We start from the raw sequence: 13,153 nt of genomic DNA on the forward strand, positions 1-13,153 counted from the left end.
CAGTTGTTCTTCTGTAAACTCACACTGTAAATCTCGTTCCCACTCCCTGATGTAGCCCAGCTTGGGCTGCGGTGTGACAGAAAGCAACAACTGATACAGGGCTGAAAGAAAATGCTTTATTGAACAAGATTTTGATGCACAAAACATGGACATACAGAAGTTATTGAGAGCAAGGACATAATAATTGTCATACAAAGAATTGTGACAAGTGATGTGATAGTACAGCACCTGGGCATGTTCATGTTGTATTCCACTGCTTGCTATAACATTTACCAAATTCTGTAAAGCCTTTCTCTGTGAGGAGAAAAACTCAGACAAAGATGTATATCCGCTTCTAAGCTATTACAACATGTCTTAATGGTTTTGATAACCCTGGCCTTGATAAACAGACTGTGATGGGGCATATGATAGGCCTCTTTAGCAGATCCTTGTTTACTAGTGGTCTGCTTGGTAATGATATAGCTAAATAGTTGATGCCCATTCCTGAGTTGATAAAGGAGTTCCTTTAAAGTATCCAGACCCTCGGAGAAATGTTTACTCAATTTAAATGGCTATGGAGATGCACTCCTGGGGTTATGTGTTTTGGGAGGTGACTAGCTGGATACATGGATGTTATCTGGCTCTGTATATCCTACTCTAAAAAATGTCACTGCTAGCTTGCAAATTTTAAATAAACATGGCTGCCCTGTGTCATCTCACACAGTTTTTGGGGTGCCTAGTACTCATCATCACAAACTCCACAACAGAAAGGTACCAGTGGCTCTTGTGACAGAGAAATGCAGGTCACCTATAGGAGGAAAGCAGGAGCCAATGGTTCCTCACATCCTGGTGCCTAGCGTATAGTCCATTATTAGTTACTGGTATTCAGTATACCAAAACATTGGCAGTTTGCCTGTCCTGTGAAAAGTACAATGAGCTGATTCATGCTTAAGCATGTTATTGTGGTGCTGTTATGGCACGTGTAGATGTGAATTGCATTAAGGAATTCCGTTCATTATTAATGGGCTGCCAACTCACCATAACTGATAACAACAAAAACATGGTTACGCTTTTGTTAAACGTTATTTTATTAATTTTTTTTTTTTTTTTAAATAATTGAATTTTATTGAGAAGAAAATAGAAGTAAATAACAAAAGCAAAGTAGTCCTGCAGCCCGTTTTAAATGTACAGCGCCTTGAAAAGGTATTCAAACCCCTTGAAATTTTCCACATTTTGTCATGTTACAACCAAAAACGTAAATGTATTATATTGGGATTTTATGTGATAGACCAACACAAAGTGGCACATAATTGTGAAGTAGAAAGAAAATGATAAAGGGTTTTCAAAATGTTTTACGAATAAATATCTGAAAAGTGTGGTGTGCATTTGTATTAAGCCCCCTTTACTCTGATACCCCTAACTAAAGTCTAGTGGAACCAATTACCTTCAGCATTTACCTAATTTACAAATAAAGTCCACCTGTGTGTAATTTAATCTCAGTATAAATACCGCTGTTCTGTGAAGCCCTCAGATGTTTGTTAGAGAACCTAAGTAAATAAACAGCATCATGAAGGCCAAGGAACACACCAGACAGGTCAGGGATAAAATTGTGGAGAAATATAAAGCAGGGTTAGGTTATAAAAAATATCCCAAGCTTTAAACATCTCATGGAACACTGTTCAATCCATCATCCCAAAATGGAAAGAGTATTGTACAACTGCAAACCTACCAAGACACGGCCGTCCACCTAAACTTACAGGCCAGGCAAGGAGAGCATTAATCAGAGAAGCAGCCAAGAGGTCCATGGTAACTCTGGAGGCGCTGTAGAGATCCACAGCTCAGGTTGGAGAATCTGTCCAAAGGACAACTATTAGTCGTGCACTCCACAAATCTGGCCTTTATGGAAGAGTAGCAAGAAGAAAGCCATAAGAAGTCCTGTTTGCAGTTTGCGAGAAGCCATGTGGAGGACACAGCAAACATGTGGAAGAAGGTGTTCTGGTCAAGACCAAAGTTGAACGTTTTGGCCTAAAAGCATAACACTATGTGTGGCGGAAAACTAACACTGCACATCAACGTGAAAGCACACCATCTCCACCGTGAAACATGGTGGTGGCAGCAGCATCATATTGTGGGGATACTTTTCTTCATCAGGGACAGGGAAGCTGGTCAGAGTTAATACAAAGATGGATGGAGCCAAATACAGGGCGATCTTAGAAGAAAACCTGTTAGAATCTGCAAAAGACTTGAGCCTGGGGTGGTGGTTCACCTTCCAGCAGGACAACAATCCTAAACATACAGCCAGAGCTACAATGGAATGGTTTAGATCAAACGCATATTCATGTGTTAGAATGGCCCAGTCAAAGTCAAGACCTAAATTCAATTGAGAATCTGTGGCAAGACTTGAAAATTGCTGTTCACAGACACTCTCCACCCAATCTGACAGAGCTTGAGCTATTTTGCAAAGAAGAATGGGCAAAAATGTCACTCTCTAGATGCGTAAAGCTGGTAGAGACATCCCCCAAAAAGACTTGCAGTTGTAATTGCAGTGAAATGTGGTGGAATTGTAGGCCACACTCCCGCAAGACTGGCTTAACCTACTAAATAATAGCACTGACTCACAGTTTGGCAAGAAAAGGCCGCGGCACACTTTATTGGTTTAATATAACTTAAATCATAAATATTTAACTGTTTGTAAACAACCACTCAAATACCGTAATAACTTTTAGTTGCTCAGTTAAAGAACTCGAGCAACCATAACCATAAATTACCATTATGAAAATACAATGTCCCCCCTAGGATACCAGGGTGACCCAACCACATAAAGGTGCTTGCGACAAAGGGAGGGAGGGTGGGGAACTTTCTTCTTCTTGCTCTTCGGTGCAAAAGGAAGCACCCCAGACCGGACCAAGCTTATATAGCCTCTGCTATACCTGCAGGAACCTTCCTCATACCCCTATTGGCTGACACCTGCTGCAGAGCACAGGTATAATTTAACCTCATAAAAGCCTAATCCTGCATAGCTTAACCCCCTTATCTATCTAACCTAATGCTGCTAGGGGTGGCCACAATCCCACACAAGTGGCCACATAATGTGCCCCCTTTTATATTCTACAAAGTATTGACTCAGGGGGGCTGAATACAAATACATGCCCCAATTTTCAGATATTTGTAAAAAAATGTGAAAACCATTTATAATTTTCCTTCTATTTCACAATAATGTGCCACTTTGTGTTGGTCTATCACATAAAATTCCAATAACCTACATTTACACTTTTGGTTGTAACATGAAAAAAAATGGAAAATTTCAAGGGGTATAAATACTTTTTCAAGGTACTGCACTGTGGTGCATTGTGCTCTACTGTACAATGAATGGTACTGCAATGCGCCACACATTGGGGTTAATTTACTAAAACTGGAGAGTGCAAAATCTGGTGCAGCTCTGCATAGAAACCAATCAGCTTCCAGGTTTTTGTTTTGTCAAAGCTTACATGAACAAGTTAGAAGCTGATTGGCTACTATGTACAGCTGCACCAGATTTTGCACTCTCCATTTTTAATAAATAAACCCCATAGTTTAGGTATGTTGTAGAAATGTACGCTTTAGTGCTCATTATAACAATGTCCACGCGTGAATGGGTCCAAAATTTTGTCAAAAAAAAAAAAAATAATATCCCTGCCTAGATATTGCCCAGTTACTTATCTTTATTTCACAAAGGGTTTTACATTTTGATACAAAAGCAAGTAAAAGACTCACATATAGAACAGTATGGCATCAATAGAAAAACAGAGGCAAAAAAACAGTTCCTTATGTTTATTTAAAAAGTTATTCAATTTTTATCAACAAAAATGCTATAGACGGCATGTCAGTCCTAAAACTAGGACTGATTGTATTAAATTACACTAAAGAGACAATCTAATATCTGTACAGAAGATTACAATTCAACCGTTCTCAAACACTTCTGCCATGTGCTGCTGAACACCATTCATTTTGGTTTATTTCTGTTTCGTGAAGTGTACATCTGTTGCATACTTGCTTACATTTCTAACCTCCAGTGGAATAAACTAGCTGGCTGCTTCTGCACACAAGAGACCGATGGAATTACAAAGATTTGGATACTTATGACTGGTATTGCTCTGCTTTTCATATAGATGTTTGACTATTCAAACTAAAGAGAAAACATATCTGACAGTGTGAATATGCTTACCGCAGGGGTTGAAAACATAGCAATGACCTCATCATTGAGCTGCCACTTCATCTCTGTATGATCCGCTTGCTGGCGGTGTCACCTGAACCTAAACTGTGTAATCTAACTGCTGCGGAGACCCAGGAAGGGTCTGTGTCTATATCACAAGACGGTCTAAATTCACTGTCATCATTCTGGGAGTTGGCTATAAAGAGACCCTGTTAATTTTCCCTGAATGGGTAATGTGACAGTATGTCTTTAATGTATTTCACCAGTGTCTTCACATGCTTGTCTGGAATTCAGTTTTACATTTTTGGCATTATCTCACTAAAGCAACCTTTCTCAACCTTGAAATAATATTCCAGTTTAAGGAAACTCCTGCTAATAATTACTATATCTACAACCAGGACATCCATCAGAAATGTTGGGGCCCCTTACACAGTTTTAGGCCTGGGCCACTCCGGGCCTGACCTCCAACATTTCGCAGGGCCTGCCCTCTGGCCGTCCTACCGAATCCACCCACTGGCCATCCCACCTAGTCCTTCAGGGCACCTACTTCTATTTTAAGACTCTTACAACCTAGTATATGAAAATGAATCCAAGCTAGCAAAGAGACATCCCCATATATTCAGCAAAGAGACATCCCAATCCAGCAAAGAGCCGGCCTCATATATTCAACAAAGAGACATCTCAATCCAGTAAAGAGACAGCTTCATATATTAAGCAAATAGACATCCCAATCCAGTAAAGAGACAGCCTCATATATTCAGCAAAGAAACATTACAATACAACAAAGAGATTGCCTCATATATTCCGCAAAGAGACATCCCAATCCAGTAAAGAGACAGCCTCATATATTCAGCAAAGAGACATTCCGATCCAGCAAAGAGACAGTGTAAAGGAACCTCAGACCCATACTGCACTTGTGGTCTTCTGTCAGTATACGGCTTCCTCACAGTCATGAACATAGATATCAAATCCCAGCCGCAGACAGCCTCATATTTTCAGCAAAGAGAAAGCGCAATCCAGCAAAGAGACATCCCTTCAGCTGCATTGGCTTACTCTGCAGCCGCCCTGCTTTATGCTTTAGCAATTGCTAGTTACTATAGCAGCAACAACTCGGTCTCGTTGGTTGGGGGCCTGGGCGGCCGGGCCCCTCGGAATGCCCAGGCCCCCTACATGGGTATGAGCTGTCCCCCCTGATGGCTGCCCTGTCTACAACTCATAATACATTAATGTGATTGTCACTGGAAAAAAATGCTCATTACATTAGTGCTCATTGGGAAGAATTAGGCTGGCTAAAGAAAGTTCGAATTTTGTCAGGAACTGGCCAAGATTCGAACCGTGTATGGGCAGGCTGATTGTACCAAGTTGATCGATTGATCAACTTGGGTGCAACCAGCCTGCTGGATTTTGCTTGAGATTATAGCTAGCAGCTTCTGTAGCCGTTAGCAATAATCACTGTCTTATTATTATTATTATACAGGATTTATATAGCGCCAACAGTTTGCGCAGCGCTTTACAGTGTGGGGGAAGACAATACATTTACAGTACAATTCAATACAGGAGGAATCAGAGGGCCCTGCTCGTTAGAGCTTACAATCTAGAAGGGAGGGTCAAGTGAAACAAAAGGGTCTTCTCCTGGCTTCGGCCACCTCTGCCCCCCCACCCCTAGCAGCGGGAAAAGACAATGGGGTTTATTTAAGGCATTATTTACTAGAAGTGCACTGCAAATGCATTTGAAAGTGCAGTCACTGTAGATCTGAGGGGCAGCTCTGAAATGAGGGGAAGCTCTGCTGATTTCTATCATCCAATCATGTGCAAGCAAATATGCTGTTTTTTATTTTCCTTACATGTCCCCCTCAAATCTACAGAGACTACACTTCCAAGTGCACTTGTAATGCACAGTGGATTTGCCTTTAGTAAATAAACACCAAAGTCTCTGTAGGAGGGACTCCCCTGTCAGCACTGTCCGTATTGATGGGGGAATTGTACAAATTTCGTTCCTGCATCCCATGGTTGCAGCAAAGAAATTTGCACCGTCAACATCAACGTTGCACGTTTCCCTATAAGATTGCGTAGAAGAGGGTGTGTTCCTTCCCTCCACTCAGGTATAAGTTTACACTCAGCTCTCACTTTAAAGGGCTGTGGAAAAGAGATGGTTGCAGATAAACAGATACAACTTAAAGTGATACTAAAGTCTCATTTTTGTTTAGGGTAAAATTAACAAACATGTCATACTTACCTGCTCTGTGCAGTGGTGTTGCACAAAGCAGCCCAGATCCTGCTCTTCTCAGGTTCCTCACCTCCTGGCCCCTCACTCCTGCTGAGTGCCCCCACAGCAAGCAGCTTGCTATGGAGGCCATTCAGACTAGGAGCCATGGTTGGCCCCACCCACCCTCTCTCCTCATTGGCTCACTGACTTTGATGGACGGCAGCCCACTGTCAGTGTTGCCTGCTGCTGTGTCTCAGCCATTTTGGAGGGAGAGTCTCAGATAGCTGAGTCTCTTGCGCCACTTCGCTGGATAGAGACGGGGCTCAGGTAAGTATTAGGGGGGCTGAGGGGGGCTGCTGCACACAGAAGGTTTTTTATCTTAAAAAAAAACTTCTGACTTTAGAACCACTTTAGGTAGGAGGATTTGTTTCATCTCTGTGTACCACCTGAGGCCAGTTCCATCACTGGTTATGTAAAAGAGTTTACAATTACTGTAAGCGTGCTCAGATACACCATGCTTGATTAAGCACAATGTAGTCAAGGTCAATGCTGTTATCCCTTATACATATACTGTATATGCTTTGCAGACAGAGCAATATAGTGAACATCATATTATTTGTAGTTGTAGCGTAATGTTAGTTCTTGGTTTGTATTTCAGTGTTAAGTAATAAAAGGAGATATATGATACATTCTATTTTTAAAACAATATTGTCATATAGCATGCAGCTCTTTTGACTTCCATATTTATCCTTAAGACATATTAGATCCAAGGAAAGGAGTGAAAGTAAATCTTTACTGGTTAGGATATGGAAATTGTATCTTAGGTAATGTATAAAATCTGAATGACATGTCAGAACCAGCAGTGCTATTCAACTAATTTTATCTATCAAATTATACTTACCAAACACTCTTGTTTAATGTGACAACCTTGACTGTCTTTCACATTACAGAACACAATAAGCCATGTAACTGTATAGTTATAGTCCTTTTTCTATGTACTCAAAACATTTGTATGTACTTCTCCCAAAACGAACATTAGGACTGGGTTCACACTGAATTCTGAGCGGCTCGCAGAAGGGGGTCCGGTGCACCGTTTCAGGTCCGAATTAGGTCTGAATTTTTGAACTGAAGACGCATAGGACTTGTCTGCAAGCTGCTCCGCAGCCGACACAGAGCTGTGTGAACCGGCTCCATTGAGAGCCAGGCACAGTCTCCTGCCATGCAAATTGGATGCAGGGAAACCCACATCCAATTTATAACAGTGTAAACCCAGCCTTAAGTTATTGCTGCTATTTTTGAAACAAACAATGAAGGCCAGCAAGTGAGAGCCACATACATGATGGCCTTATGATGGTAAAGAGATGAAAACCTTTGCTGGGACATCTTGGAATTGCACCACCGCTGAAATTCAGTTTGGGGTAAAATGAGGCTTAAATGCCACACCATCCAATAGCTTACGATACAGTATATCACTGTCAAGGCCAGGTTAATAAACTAACATTATACGCAAGTCCAATAGAATATCTACAACTTGTAAATTACGTTTTAGTCCCTTTACTCCAACAAAGTGTCATAAATGACTGACTTTCATATGTACAGTCCAAGTAGGTGATCATCCTAACCTGCTTTTATAGTTTAGTGCATTTAAAGAATAATTAAAGGCAAACATTTTTTTTTTTTGTTTTAGATAGATTGGAGAGGGATTAGAACCCCTATCAGTTTTTAATTGCTGTCTGTGCCCCTGTTAAGGAGAGTCACCCTTTCTATTTGTCCTGTTTACCATTATTATTGAAAGTGAAATTAAAAGAAAATCCCAAATGTTGGTTTGTCCCGAGAAAAGTAAAAGAGGGGAAATCTTCCAATGGGGACACTAGTTCTGGTGATCTGGGGGTCCCCAAAGAAATCCCAGAATCTGCAGGGATTTCCTCTCACTTCCTGTTTGGTTATGGGACAGGAAGTGAAGGGAAATCTCTGCAATGGGACACAGATGGCGAAATAAATCTGACAGGGGGTGTATATATATATATATATATACACACTCTATAAACATATTTCAATATGCATCGTATTTATTGCACATTGCACAATGGTGTATATTCAAATTCATTATTCTAGATTATTACTAAATATTATGAATGACAGAGAGTTGGGTGATTATATTAAAGCACTGCAATGTATGAAAGTCATTAAATTAGCAAACAATGGATTCACTGGTTAAAGCATCCTAATGCCGCTCCTGGTCTCAAGCCCAATTAGCCTGCTTTGATTTACCACCAAAGAGTATTCCCTTTACTTTACCTTTCATATATTCTCTGTTAGTGTCACAAATAACATCTTGTAGAACTATGTACATGTCAGACTAATATATGGTGGTCCACGGATATTTAGCTGTCGGAGGGTCTACCCCCCCCCCAACTGGACACAGTGTGTACCTATTTTGGGTGTTCAGGGGGGTTGGGGGTGACCGTATTAGAGAACGGCCATCAGCGACCCTATCTTATAAGTATTAATGATATTCTTATATTTGGATTGCTTAATGCTGTAATGGCTTATCTTCATGGGCATGAAGTTAGATTGCATAACTGCACCTATGTACTACTGGCCATAATATCAATGTTTATGAGTTTGCTTTCCTCTGTTATTATTATGATTTCCTTTCCCTGTTTGTTACTATTTGAAATAATCTTAATAAATAAAAAAACATTGGCCTATCTTATTACAAGATCACACCCTACGAACTATTCTCCCCAACCAACCGAAGTTTATCTATCGGAAGAATAAGTCTGTTCGTAGAAGGATAGTCCATACTGTACTTGATCCTCCTAAATCGATTCAGATGTTCTCGGATCTAAAAGGTTTTTTTAGATGCAATAATTGCAAAGCTTGCAGATCGACCAAAAAAGAGAACAGAAAAAGAAAGAAGTTCACTGCTATAAATACGAATAAGGAATATGAGATCAATGACTTAATCACATGTGATACCCATGTAGTTTACGTGTTAAAATGTCCATGCCACCTACAGTATGTGGGTAGGACCACTAGAAATCGCAGAACACTGTAACAACATTAATAAAGGGTTTGACAAGCATAGCGTTTCGAGACATTTTAAACTGAAACACAACAGAGATCCTAGTCTACTCTCATTTTATGCCATAGATAAAATAAAAGAGAACTGGAGGGGAATAGACAAAACGAAAGAAATTTCACGGAAAGAGACAGAATGGGTATACAGGATGGATACCCTACAGCCACAGGGCCTTAACATCGACATTGATCTAAATTGTTTCCTAACTAACTACTAAACAAAAAATGTGAAGGAATATAATACCATTTTTGATAGGACATGACAATCAATACAAATTATAGACCAATATAAATGGTAGACCAATCCGAATCTATATTATATTGGCTGTCTGATACCTTACATTTTTTCTTAAATTGTTCATAATTTCTCTACATCACTTTTTACATATTTTTATACATTTTTTTATTAATTTTCTATAATTTTATACATCAGTTTTTTTATCCTGTATATCTTCATATTTATATTTACCATAAATTTATTTCGGTTGAGACTTTACATTCCATATTACTTTCTGTCTGTGAGCAGATTTGCACACACAAGGAGAAAATGTTTTTAAAATAATGATTTTTAGATATAATCAGGTTATTTTGATATACTGTAGGGATGAGGTTATAACAAATTTTCTCTAAGATATTGCTCTACATGAATTATCTTGTGTGTAGTTATTACAAAAGTGAGAATAACATACATAAAAACTCAAATATACTTTTTTATACATTTTTTTATATAGTCTTTAATATTATCAGACAAGTTCTATTGTCAGAGATTTCGTCCCTTCATTCATGTCAAAGGGAGAGTGTTCAAAAGATTGGTGTACATCTGTTTAATTAATTACATTTTTAGATAGTTGTGTGATTAATGATGTGTCTATAACTTTCAGGATAGTCAGTTTATGTATCAGCATTTCAATTATTAGGAAGTGGATATAGAGCGGATAGATTGGATTGATGGACGTGCTATTTATCTATTTTTATTTATTTATTTTACTTGAGATTATAATCCTCTGGCTATTTTTGATATGCTGTATATTATATTGTGACTGTTCCTCGCATAGCAGAGTGTGAGCGCAGGTAATGGCTTATCTTCCTGTATATGCAGATTGAGACAGGGATGGTCGGGATCCTGATAGGGGAAGCAAGCGGCTTTCCCCTACTTAAAAGTGTGCGGTGTCTCTCAGCGTCCTGCCGCTCCATGAAGACGTCAGTGTGACGAAACTAGTAGGGCGGGGCTTAGGATGCTGTGAGAAAGACACCGCAAAAAGCAAGCAGGACACCAGGGCTGGAGACGGCCGGGAGTTCTTACTACAATTCTTTTACATGCCGGGAATTCTAGTGTCAGGTTGACACAATGTTATGTGAGTCTAACTATTTATTTAAATAAACTTGGTTTTATTGTAACGGAGTTATGCTATGTTGGATCTGCTTTTCTCCTCCTCCTTAATATAATCTCCCTATCTCTGGTAGTATTTTCCCTGAGGGATGATACAATCAAGCAAGATTGATACCAGCTAGAGTTCTGTGGAGGTATTATACAATTAAGAGTGGAGTTTATCAAAAGCGAGATTGCTGGTTTTACCAGCTAAAGTTCTGGTGAGTCCATTTAGAGAGAAAGCCTGCACGGATGGTGGGATCTCCAAGTGTGGACACCAAGAGCACTTTGTGATTTATATTGGCACTTTTTGCACATTTGCACAGACTATCACTGAAAAATATTTTTTAGCATTATATGGACTAATTATGGGACTGAACTAATTTTTTGACAAACAGTTAATTTTTTTTTCTGCTTTTTTATACAGATCATATATTTGACGGAGGGTTTGCTTTTAGTTTTTTTGCACATATTGGTTTAAGGTCATAGCAACACTAATATTTTTGCCTTTGGATTTCTCCAAAAAATCATTGATTATTTATGAATTTTTGATACAAGTTACTTCATAGATTTATGCATTTTAGTCATTTTAATTTATTTTGTTATATAACTGCCATCTAGTGGTTAGTTGACTTATTGAATTAAGCACACTTATTGAAGTTTTGCTGAATTTTCGCTATATTTGCACAATAGACTTCAAAATAGTATATTTGGTCTACCATTACATTTGCACTTTAACGCTTTTTTGCACTGTATCACATTTTCCAGCGTGCAGGACTGTTTTTATATTTTTTGTCATTTTTTTTTTACACTTTGCCAAACTTATTGGTAGTTTTTGCCTTTTGTTCCTAGTACAATCTCCACATCAAATATAGAGATAGTATCATATCTTGCACTGGCACTTTAAAGCATTACATTTTTAGTCCATCCAAATAATTATTTTTGCTAGAGTTGGGTCTAAACAGAATTTGCGCTAGTTTTATTCTCTGGTCTTTATATATGTAGTATATCTACAGTTAACCAGCAGCATTTTCCGTTAACCCCATTTATATGTAGAGTGATCATATATGTGAATTGTCCTGAATTTTATCCAAAATGGACAACCAAGGCGCTTGATTATACATTTCTCTAATCTTAATAAAAACTATTTAACAAGAAAGTCATTATATTGTTTTCAATGTCAGTGATATAAGCGTCTCTTGATGGACATTTTTATTAGCCCTTCAGATGTTATTATGTATAGGAGGAGATCTTTCTAAAGAAAGGGAGATATATTACTATGGTCAATGGTTTAAATTGAGACAAATGGCCAAATAGTTATAAAAATGGTTTGAAACTGATAGCTTAGTTTAAACCAGGTTGCTTTGTAGCTTGTAGTAAATATATCCACCTGGTTTCACATTGCAAAATCCTCTTATCAAAATCCCCTCCTCTAGAGTCTGGTATTATATGTTCCAAGTCAGCAAATGTATTAACACTGGTGTTACATTTGTGATATAATGCAACATGTCTGCCAATAGGTGTATCTAACTGATTACTTGTAATATAGTATATATGGTCGCTTGTTTTTTCCTATATATAAAGCTCCGCACTCGCATAAGATAATGTATACAATGCCAATAGCTTGACAATTCACATGATATGGTAATGCATGTAAATTTCCATTTAGAAGATAGATGGTTTGGTTTTCAAATACCCATTGGAAGAAATTGCAAGCTCTGCATTTCCAGGTTCCCCGGATATCACATTCCAGATTTTGGTTCCGTGTATTTTCAAAATGGCTCCTAGTTAGCTTGTCTTTGATGGACTTAGCTCTCCAATATGTGATCTCTGTGTAGTCTTTTATATAGTTGTAGTAGTATTTTTAAAGACTACAACAAACAGTCATGTTGCCTATTAAAGGAGGCAATCAATCTGGTTGCCTCAGTTTGTTTTTGGTCTTTCTTTTTATAAAGGACTTCCCCTCTAGATAATGTTTTTGCTTTGTTAAAAGCTTTTTTTAGACAGTTGAGTGAATTTCCTCTTTGTATTGCAGCAATCTATTTCTTTTCACGTACTTCATTTTTGCTTTGCAAACGTTTACTTTCCTAAAAGTCGTGCTTTTCATGCATTTGCCTGGTTCTGAAAGTCTAAATCACCTGAACATATTCGGCGAAGCCGAAGATATTGGCTGTGTATTACCCGCTGTGGGCTTTCTGTATAGGGTAATTCACACAGGTTCTCTGTTGTATTTGTGTCCGCTAATAATGATTTTAGTGTATTTTAAGTGAAAATATTACTTTGATATATTCTGGGGGGCCCTGCCAGATAGGCTGTATGGGGC

Source organism: Pelophylax lessonae (assembly GCF_965119305.1).
Source record: "Pelophylax lessonae genome assembly, chromosome: 3".
In the NCBI taxonomy this organism is placed as follows: domain Eukaryota; kingdom Metazoa; phylum Chordata; class Amphibia; order Anura; family Ranidae; genus Pelophylax; species Pelophylax lessonae.